This window comes from Salvelinus namaycush, chromosome 7, assembly GCF_016432855.1.
Source record: "Salvelinus namaycush isolate Seneca chromosome 7, SaNama_1.0, whole genome shotgun sequence".
In the NCBI taxonomy this organism is placed as follows: domain Eukaryota; kingdom Metazoa; phylum Chordata; class Actinopteri; order Salmoniformes; family Salmonidae; genus Salvelinus; species Salvelinus namaycush.
Window position 1 is genome coordinate 32663504 of NC_052313.1, and position 11361 is coordinate 32674864.

Here is an 11361-nt window from a genome sequence, read left to right on the forward strand (position 1 = left end):
CGGGCAGGCTATGTATCTGTGTATGTACGTGTAGCATAGAGAGCACGGGCAGTAGTAGCACGGGCAGTAGTAGCAATCGGCAGTAGTAGCAATCGGCAGTAGCACGGGCGGCGGCGGCTGCGTGTAACGTAAACGCAGTGCGCCCCGATGGTGAGCCGGTAACGATGACGCTGCTAATCTCCTCTCCCTCTCCTCTCCCTCCCCTCTCCCTCGCCGAAAGGACGCTGTCCTTTCCGACAGTACATTCCCAGCAAGCCGGCCAAATACGGCATCAAGTCGTGGGTGGCCTGCGACGCCAAGTCCAGCTACGCTTGGAAGATGCAAGTGTACACCGGCAAGGCGGCCGGCGGAGGCCCCGAGAAGAACCAGGGCGCGCGCGTCGTCCTCGATCTGACCGAGGGACTGCCGGGCGGTCACAACGTCACGTGTGACAATTTCTTCACCTCCTACGAACTCGGGCAGCGGCTCCTCGAGAGGAACCTCACCATGGTGGGCACGGTGCGAAAGAACAAGCCCGAGCTCCCTCCCGCGCTGCTCCAGTCCAAGGGCAGACAGGTCTCGTCCTCCAGGTTCGCCTTCACGCCCACCGCCACTCTAGTGTCCTACCTGGCAAAGAGAAATAAGAACGTGCTGCTTATGAGCACGCGGCACGCGGAGCCCGACGTTAGCGATCGCCGAGACCGGAAGCCGGCCCTCATCCTAGACTACAACTGCAACAAGGGCGGCGTGGACAACCTAGACAAGGTGGTCGGGACCTACAGCTGCAGACGGATGACCGCCCGCTGGCCCCTGGTCATCTTCCACAACATCCTCGACGTGTCCTCCTACAACGCCTTTGTCATATGGCGAGAGATCAACCCCGACTGGATGCCTGGGAAGCGGAACAAGAGGAGGGTGTTCCTGGAGCAGCTCGGAAAGGCGCTCGTGAAGCCCTTGATCCAAAGAAGGCAGCGTCTCCCCCGCACCGAAGCCGCGTCCGCACTTGTCAAAGTCATACGGGGCGAGCGTGTATCCGCCGAGGCTCGTCCGCAAGCCCTTGAGCAAGCCGCCGGCCCGGCCGCCGCCGCCGCCCCGGCCGCCCCGCTGGGGGCGAGTAAGAGGAAGAGGTGTCAGCTCTGCCCACCCAAGAAGGACGCCAAGACACCGCGTGCTGCAGGTGTAAGAAATACATCTGCAAAGGCTGTTCACACGCATACTGTCACACTTGTGCCCACTGGGCCTTTAGCCAAGACGGGACAGGGTGACCCGGGGGGGACACTGTGTGCTAGGCATAATAGGAGGACAACGGGAGGGTTAAGTAAAAAATGAAAAATTAAAGTAACAAATAATTAAACAGCAGCAGTAAAATAACAATAGCGAGGCTAAATACAGGCGGTACCGGTACAGAATCAAAGAGCAGGGGAACCGGTTAGTTGAGGTAATTTGCAGGTAGGTAGAGGTAGAGTTAAAGTAACTATGCATCGATAATAAATAGAGAGTTGCAGCAGCATAAAAGAGGGGTCTGGGTAGCCCTTTGATGAGCTGTTCAGGAGTCGTATGGCTTGGGGGTAGAAGTTGTTAAGAAGCCTTTTGGCACTCTAGTGCAGCTTGCCGTGCGGTAGCAGAGAGAACAGAGGTTGTGAGTTCAAATCCCAGGTTGAGTCATATTGAAAAGTCAGTACTTAGTGATCAAATGCCATGATGTATATTGTCACTGATTTAAAAATGTTTACCCTATTTTGCTGGACAGCGTACCACTTACATTAAAACCACTATAACATTTCATTCTTTCCCTTATTAATTATTTAGTTTTTATTCCCAAAATCACATTTCACATTTTCACATCTGAAATAAATGTTTTCACATGTTGAATTGAAATGTTCACATGAGGTCAGTTGTTCACATGTGAAACCACATGTTCTCGTATTCAATATAGAGTTCACATGTTAATACCACCTTTTCACATGAGGAGAATAACATGTTTTCACCTCACACCTCACCTTTCACATATGACAATATAACACTCACATGTGGAATTGCATTTTCACATGTGAATAACTTTTGAATTCACAATTTCACTTGAAAAACGTTCAAATGTTGCCACGTATAGTATATTTTCATGGTATCACATTACATTTTTGCATCCCAATGTTACATTTCTCTCACATGATCATGTTTTCACATGTGTAGTTTCATGTACTTTAACTTCACATTATATCACATACTATGATCACTTGAGATAACATGTGAACTTCATGTGAAATACTTGTGGTTTTCTATAAGGGATACCTCTTTTTTGTTCTAAAAGACAATTATTTTCAAGTTGCCAGTTTAGATTATGTGCTCCTTCTTGTTTGTCACAAGGATCATTTTCATGGCTGGGGAAGTTATGCAATAATTCAAATTATTGTTGGATAGGATACTAATACACACAAATAATGAACAATAATTGCATATTGAAAATGTGTAGAAATTATAGATACAATTTTTTATTTACTTGGATGTTTGGAATATAAACGTATCTTGACTTCCCAACCTTAGACATGGTAGAACCTCAGCCCAATTGACAGTGTCACACCAGTCTTTAGATAATGCGCTTCACTGTTGCTGTGACCTTGATTGGAGATGGAGATTGTTCTTATTACCTCTCAATTTATCAGGTAGTTTCTTACGCAGGTATTGTCTTATACTTTATACTCTCTTCTGCTGATGAATCCCATTACCAACGCTATTACTCATCTTGGAAAGAGTCCTGCATTCTTCACAGCATAGGGATTGAATCAACCCTGCTTTCAGGGTGAACCAACTATGTGGAAATGAGAGAAAGTGAAAGTTGCAAATTTACTGTCCTTACTGGCAGGTTCTATTCAAGGGGAGAATGTCAGGGCCCTGCTGGAGAGCTGATCCCACTCCAGGAGGTGATAATTAAATAATGGAAGCCCACCTCTCACAAAATTCCACAGTATGGATTTAAGAGTTCTCAGCAGTTTTCACTGTGCTGGCCGACTACCCCACACAAATCAATATCTCACTCAACGGAGCTTAAACTTTCCACATCTTTTTTTTGTTGTGCTTCTAATTTCCTGCCCTGATGTCCTGAATGTGGTTCCTTTATAGTGTGATGGAGGTTTTGCCGATATTTGATTTTCTGAGTCCGTACTGTCGTGGAATATTGCTAACCAAGTGAAAGAGACGTTGTTATTTATTCAAACAATCAATCTTTATTATCGATTTAAGAATTGCAATAATGGAGCTGGTCAATGACCACCCGTCATTCGTAATCGTTGAGAGCCCAATGTGCAGATTTGGATTACAGCTCTTTATAGCAAAGTACATCCTCCTGAATGTTCATGACAACCAACAGATGTCTGGAATGGGTCAAAAGGTTTCGATTTGTATGTGAGAAGGAAGTATCCCCCAGCTAGATAGCATTAGCTGTGAAGAATGTTCCAATTGTATAGAAACCTGGGTTTGGCCCCTGAGTCAAGGTTCCTCCCATCAGCCGTCCATACCAGAGACATCTCTTCCCTGGTACCTCATAATACAAAACCACCACCTCATTCTATGGAATGCAGGCTGTAGGTTCTATCACCAAGCCATCATAAATCAATTGCCAGCGCCAAGCCCCAGAGGCCCAAATCAGACCCACAGACACAGATGAGAGAGTACTGACAAACCTTATTCAACCCATAAACAGTATTATAACAATCTTGACATTTTTCTACCATGGTTCTACCATTTTTCTACCATGATCAACATTCTTTGGATCTATACAGTAGATACAGTATTTTAGGGAGAAATTGAAATAATGGAAGTTTACCTCAGGATAATCAAATAGCAACATGTCATGATCATCCGTTAAAACTTCTTTGTGATTACACCCCCTTCTCTCAATTTCCGCCTGAAGACATACCCAAATCTAACTGTCTGTAGCTCAGGCCCAGAAGCAAGGATATGCATATTCTTGGTATAATTTGAAAGGAAACACTCTGAAATTTGTGGAAATGTGAATTGAATGTAGGAGAATATAACACCATAGATCTGGTAGAAGAAAATAAACATATGTTTTCTGTTCTTTATTGTCGTTGCATCATCTTTCAACTGAACAAGAACAGCCAAACATTCAGATATGATGCTGGGGATAATTTCAATGCAGAACAGAAGAGGGCAACAGTATTTGAAAAAAGTTTCAGAAAGATATCTTCAGGAACGAGTGAGCTACATGACATTGAGCATGTAGTCACCCAGGTGTCCCACACAAGTTGCCCAAGTGGCCAAATTGGTACAGTGATACATTTTGAAGTAAATGACTATATACAAAATACTAAAATGCTATTCTAACACACACCCCAAAAATAAAATAAAAAATAAAATATATATATGAAAATTTGAAAAAATTTAAAATAACAAGGGTAACTATTTACAAACATTCAATGTATAATATACAATATTGTGAAGACCCTCAGTCCTCTACACAATATTGTGCTGCTGATGCCATGCCCAATAGCAGTCTCTTTCTGCTGTAAAGCAGAGGGTTAGTGAACAAGTGGTGCAGGTGATGGGGCATTTCCTGTGACAAAGCGCACATTGACGCCTCCCCACTGTGCCCTTTTTGCCCTGAGGCACATTCATGCCTGCAGAGATTAATCTGGGCAGGTGAACAACACTGGTTGGAGCAGAACGGACAGAGGTAGAGGGGACAGAGGTAGAGGGGACAGAAGGTGCTGCAGTAGACTTGCTGTAGCAAGCAAGCTCCTGGATGAGCAGCTCTCGGAAGGCTAGCTGTGAGATGTGGGGCTGTCCACAGCTCTTAGCCATTTCCTTCTGGAGGATGAAGGAATTCACCACAGCAATGTCAATGAAATGATAGAAAAATGTCTTGTACCATTTCATTGTCTTGTGGAGCACATTGTAGTAGCCAATCAGTGCATCTGACAGGTCCACACCTCCCATGCCCTTGTTGTAGTCCTTGATAGCTGAAGGAATGGGGACATTTTTGGTGGTCCAGGCCCCAGTAGCGCCCGACACACGCCTGACGACGTGATCTCCACTGAAGGACTTGTGAATAGTGGAGCACATGACCACCTCTCTGGTATCCATCCACTTCACAAACAGCAGGCCATCTTGGCGAATCCATCTCATGGTCCCCCGCTCAGCCCGCTTAGGCATGTCGTTCACCTTTGTCTTCGGAAAGCCCACTCTGTTGGTCCGAATGGTGCCACAAGCCCACACCTCCAGCTTCCTCAGGTCTGCAAACAGGGTAGGGTTTGTGTATTAGTTGTCCACAAAAAGTTTGTAGCCCTTCCCTAGCAGCTGAAAATCTACTAACTGCATAACGGGTTCATAAATGAGTCCCTTACCGGTCGCAAAACTGCTCTTCCCCTCATAGACAAAAAAATTGCACGTGTATGCACACACAGAATCAGACAAAACAAACAGCTTGTAACCCCACTTAGTTGGTTTGTTACGCATGTATTGTTTTAGGCCAATTCTGGCCTTTGAGGCTACCATCCTCTCATCGATGGAAAGGTTCTGGGCAGGCTGAAAATAGGTCTTGCAGGCCTCAACGATGCTGGGGTTGAGAGGTTTTATTTTGCAGAGCTTATCAAACCTTGCTGTGCCTCTCGTCTTCTCATTGTTCTCATCAACTTCTGGGTCACTGATATGAAGCGCCCGTGAGATTGTCAGAAACCTTTTGCATGACATGACAGTGGAGGGGAAAAGCAGTTGATAGAGGGGAGCAGTTTTCTAGTAGTCTTTCAGGGTTTTCAGCTTCACAAGACCCATGTAAATGACAATTGACAGATAACAAAAAAGATCTGACATTGAAATGGGCTTCCATCCCTCTTTCTTGCCTGCCTGCTTCTTAGCACCATACTTATTAGTGTTCAACACCAAGGAATCAACAACAGATGAGGTGAAAAACAGCTGAAAAAGTTGAATGGGGCTGTACTTGGAGGTCATGTCCAGCTGAGGTCCTGATGGCCTTTTTGGTCTGAATAATGGAGGTGGAGGCGCCACATCCTCCTCCAGCACAGAGTGCCAACGACCCTCCTCCTCTCTGATTGCAGGTTTATCTCTTCCCCACCTCCACTTCTTTGTCGCAGACTTCACACCTGGCAGGGCGGGGGTAGGTGTGGAGCCGGAGACAGCAGGGGTCCGGCTAGATGAATGAGCTCCTGTAGGGAATGGGCACCTTGGCAGTGGGGGCTCCCAATCAGAATCGGATGGACTGTGAAATAAAGACACAGACACACAGATGATATATAGAGTAGGGAAACTCAATCATTTTGGTGATCTGTTTTTCTATTCCATGTTTAGATAAAATACATGGAAAAAATATCTCATATATACAGACACACAGATTATATATAGAGTAGGGAAACTCAATAATTTTGGTGATCTGTTGTTCCATTCCATGTTTAGATAAAATACATGTAAAACATATCCCCAAAACAACTCAAATTAATAATATTTGATATTATTAATTTCAAACAACGGCATGAGAGTTACTTACCAATCGAGAATTGCATCTTCTCCATACAAAAACATTTCTTCAAATTGGGAGTCCAAACTTGTCTCACAATCTGACACATCTTCTTGTAAATATGTGTCTCTTTCTCTATCAATTTCATCAATAATATCATGTAGATCTGTATACCTTGACTTTGCCTTTGATTTTCCAGATTTATTTGCCATAATTCTTTCAATAAAATAGAGGAAAATTATCTCGACTCAATACTGCTACGCGCAAACAAAGTGGCTCCTTCAGGTAGAAATTTCAATGGCGAATGGCTGTGTTACGCTCGACTTTCGTTCAAGAGCTGGTCTTCCCGGATATAACCATTAGATATTGCCGTTTACCTCAGCTCATTTGCTATCTACCAAGCTAGATTTCAAGACAATCAGTGGTCATTGGGCCGAAATACAGTCAATCAAAGAAGCACTGGTCATATCATTGGCGCGCAATGAGGTCAGTGTTTGGTGTGTTCAAAACAGTTCCTTTCGGTCAATACGTCCCATAAAAATAGCCATCAGGTATGGTTGTGTTACTAACAAACAGAGGATTGCAATGAAACCAACCATGACTAGATAAACGTACATTTAGTGTGAGTAATTACATCGAATGTTTCTGTCGAAAGTTGAAGGAGACGGAACTCATGACACAAGCCGTTTACAAAATATGTCGTGTTATGCTATAATAATGGATTTAATCGAACAAAACGATCATTTATTGTGAAGATTGGACCTTTTGTATTGCCAAAAGTAGAAGATCTTCAAAGGTAATTGATTATTTTATTGCTATTTCTGACTTTTGTGATGCTACTGCTTAGTTGGAAAATGCTAGTTATACTTGTGTGTGCGGCGCGCTGTCGTCAGATATCCTTTCGCCGAAAAGCATTTTTGAAATTTGACACAGCGGTTGGATTAAGAAGAAGTTAAGCTTTTAAATTATGTTAGATACATGTATTTACAAGAACGTTTAATTCTACGAATGGTGTATTTAGAATCTTTGCGCTATGCTATTTCACCGGGACGCTAATGTCCCACCTAGCCTAGAGAAGTTAATGGATCGGAAGAAGCTAAAATTGACTTTCCATGTGATTGAGAAGCTGCCAATTACACATGCTTCCAGATGACATAATGTATGTCAAATATGTAAAATTTCATGCGAAATATCATCACGTGAAGTGTTCCAAAAGCACATGGTTTCCAATGATTTTACATGTGAATAACATGGAAAATTCAGCTTAGAAATCATGTGATTTTCCACAATTGAAATCATGGGGTTTTTCTGTAAGATATGAGGTAAAGAACATACAGAGTGTAAGGCTCATCCAGCAATTCTCTGTGCTCTACTGAAAGAAACCATTAACTTCTTCTGGCTGCAAGCCCTAAGTCGGGATCAATATGACAACAGCCACTTCAAGTGCAGGGCGCGAAATTCAAAATATATTTTTTAGAAATATTTAACTTTCACACATTAACAAGTCCAATACAGCAAATGAAAGGTACACATCTTGTGAATCCAGCCAACATGTCCGATTTTTAAAATGTTTTACAGCGAAACAGCACGTATATTTATGTTAGCTCACCACCAAATACAAAAAAGGACAGACATTTTTCACAGCACAGGTAGCATGCACAAAGCCAACCTAACTAACCAAGAACCAACCAAACTAACCAAGAAACAACTTCATCAGATGACAGTCTTATAACATGTTATTCAATAAATTGATGTTTTGTTCGAAAAATGTGCATATTTCAGGTATAAATCATAGTTTACATTGCAGCTACAATCAGAAATTGCACCGAAAGCAGACAGAATAATTACAGACACCAACGCCAAATACCTAAATACTCATCATAAAACATTTCTGAAAAATACATAGTGTACAGCAAATGAAAGACAGGCATCTTGTGATTCCAGCCAATATTTCCGATTTATTAAGTGTTTTACAGCGAAAACACAATATAGCGTTATATTAGCTTACCACAATAGCCAGAAACACAAGCCATTTCCCAGCAGTAAAAGTTAGCGATCGTGACAAACCAGTAAAAGATATATAATTTTTGACTAACCTTGATATTCTTCATCAGATGACAGTCCTATAACATCAGGTTATACATACACTTATGTTTTGTTCGAAAATGTGCATATTTAGAGCTGAAATCAATGGTTATACATTGTGCTAACTTAGCTACTTTTTCCCACAACGCCCGGATTTTTTTCTGACACACATATTCTGACCAAATAGCTATTCATAAACATAACTAAAACATACATGTTGTATAGGAAATGATAGATCCATTAGTTCTTAATGAAATCGCAGTGTTAGAATTCTAAAAATAACTTCATTACGATATGCAGCTTCGGTATAGCTAGAGCACCCAAACGTTGGGCGTCGGCGACTAGTTCACATGTACGACAGATATATGAAATAGCATCATAAAATGTTTCTTACTTTTGCTGATCTTCCATCAGAATGTTGGACGAGGTGTCCTTTGTCCAGAACAATCGTTGTTTGGATTTAGAACGGCAACTTTCCCTCTTCAATTAGCAAGCACACTAGCCAAGTGGCACGACGCTCTCCATGTCAACAAACGGAAGAGAACGGAACACGGCAAAACTCCCGAAAAAATTTCAATAATCTGATTAAACTATATTGAAAAAACATACTTTACGATGATATGGTGACATGTATCAAATAAAATCAAAGCCGGAGATAGTAGTCGCCTATAACGGCAGCTAAACAGAAGGCAATCCCAGGTTCCTCTTCGCGCCTTCCTGAAAACAAGAAATCGGTGACACGTCATTCCAAGATGATGTGTTCCATCTCAGACCAAGATAATCACCTCATTTCTTATCTCACAGCCTCTTGACATCCAGGGGAAGGTGTATGACGTGCATGTATACTAATAGATATCATGCCCATTTATAGGCAGGACTTAGAAACGAGCCTCGATTTCAGACTTTCCACTTCCTGGTCAGGAAGTGTGCTGCAGAATGAGTTCTGTTTCACTCAGAGAAATAATTCAAATGGTTTTAGAAACTAGAGAGTGTTTTCTATCCAATAGTAATAATAATATGCATATTGTACGAGCAAGAATTGAGTACGAGGCCGTTTGAAATGGGCACCTTTAATCAGAGCTACTCAATACTGCCCCTGCAGCCATAAAAAGTTAAAACTTCTTATGGCTGGGATCCCGTTAATGGGATCGATATTGCAACAGCCAGTGAAAGTGCAGGGCGCCAAATTCAAAACAACAGAAATCACATAATTAAAATTCCTCAGACATACAAGTATTTTACACCATTTTAAAGATGTTTTACACCATTTTAAAGTTGTTAATCCCACCACAGTGTCCAATTTCAAAAAGGCTTTACGACGAAAGCACAACATATCATTATGTTAGGTCAGCACCTATTCACAGAAAAACACAGCCATTTTTCCAGCCAAAGAGTGGAGTCACAAAAAGCAGAAATAGAGATAAAATGAATCACTAACCTTTGATGATCTTCATCAGATGACACTCATAGGACTTCATGTTACACAATACATGTATGTTTTGTTCGATAAAGTTCATATTTATATCCAAAAATCGCAGTTTACATTGGCGCGTTATGTTCAGTAATGTTTTGCCTCCAAAACATCCGGTGCTTTTGCAGAGAGCCACATCAATTTACAGAAATACTCGTAATAAACATTGATAAAAGATACAAGTATTATACATGGAACTTTATATAAACCTCTCCTTAATGCAACCGCTGTGTCAGATTTCAAAAAAACTTTATGGAAAAAGCACACCATGCTATAATCTGAGTACAGCGCTCAGACCTCAAACAAGCCATGAAGATATCTGCCATGTTGTGGAGTCAACAGATGTCAGAATAGCATTATAAATATTCACTTACCTTTGATGATCTTCATCAGAATGCACTCCCAGGAATCCCAGTTCCGCAATAAATGTTTGATTTGTTCCAAAAAGTCCATAATTTATGTCCAAATACCTCCTTTTGTTTGCGCTTTCAGTACACAATCCAAACTCACGACGCGCGGGCAAGTCCATGCGAAAGTTCAGATGAAAAGTCATATTACAGTTCGTAGAAACATGTCAAACGAAGTATAGAATCAATCTTTAGGGTGTTTTTAACATAAATCTTCAATAATTTTCCAACCGGAGAATTCCTTTGTCTTCAGAAATGCAATGGAACACAAGCTAACTCTCTCACGTGAACACGCGTGGTCAGCTCATGGCACTCTGCAAGAGCCCTGACTCAAAGAGCCCTCATTCCCCCCTCCTTCACAGTAGAATCATCAAACAAGGTTCTAAAGACTGTTGACATCTAGTGGAAGCCTTAGGAAGTGCAAAACCACCAATATCCCAATGTATATTTGATAGGCGATGAGTTGAAAACCTACAAACCTCAGATTTCCCACTTCCTGGTTGGATTTTTTCTCAGGTGTTTGCCTGCCATATGAGTTATGTTATACTCACAGACATCATTCAAACAGTTTTAGAAACTTCAGAGTGTTTTCTATCCAAATCTACTAATAATATGCATATATTAGCAACTGGGTCTGAGTAGCAGGCAGTTTACTCTGGGCACCTTATTCATCCAAGCTACTCAATACTGCCCTCAGCCATAATAAGTTAATACATGGAACAGATAAATAAGTAAACACACACTCACTTTGTATTCTTCATCTTTATACACCCTCTGTCTTTCATTCACGGAATTTTCTTCAAACAAGGTGAAAAGAATAGTCCCCTAGACTTTAGAAGTGCATTCGATATCCCAAGCTGTGCATTAATAATAAAATACATTATTTTATTTTTATTGAAAAATGAATGACTGCCTGCATTCAAGAGTATTTA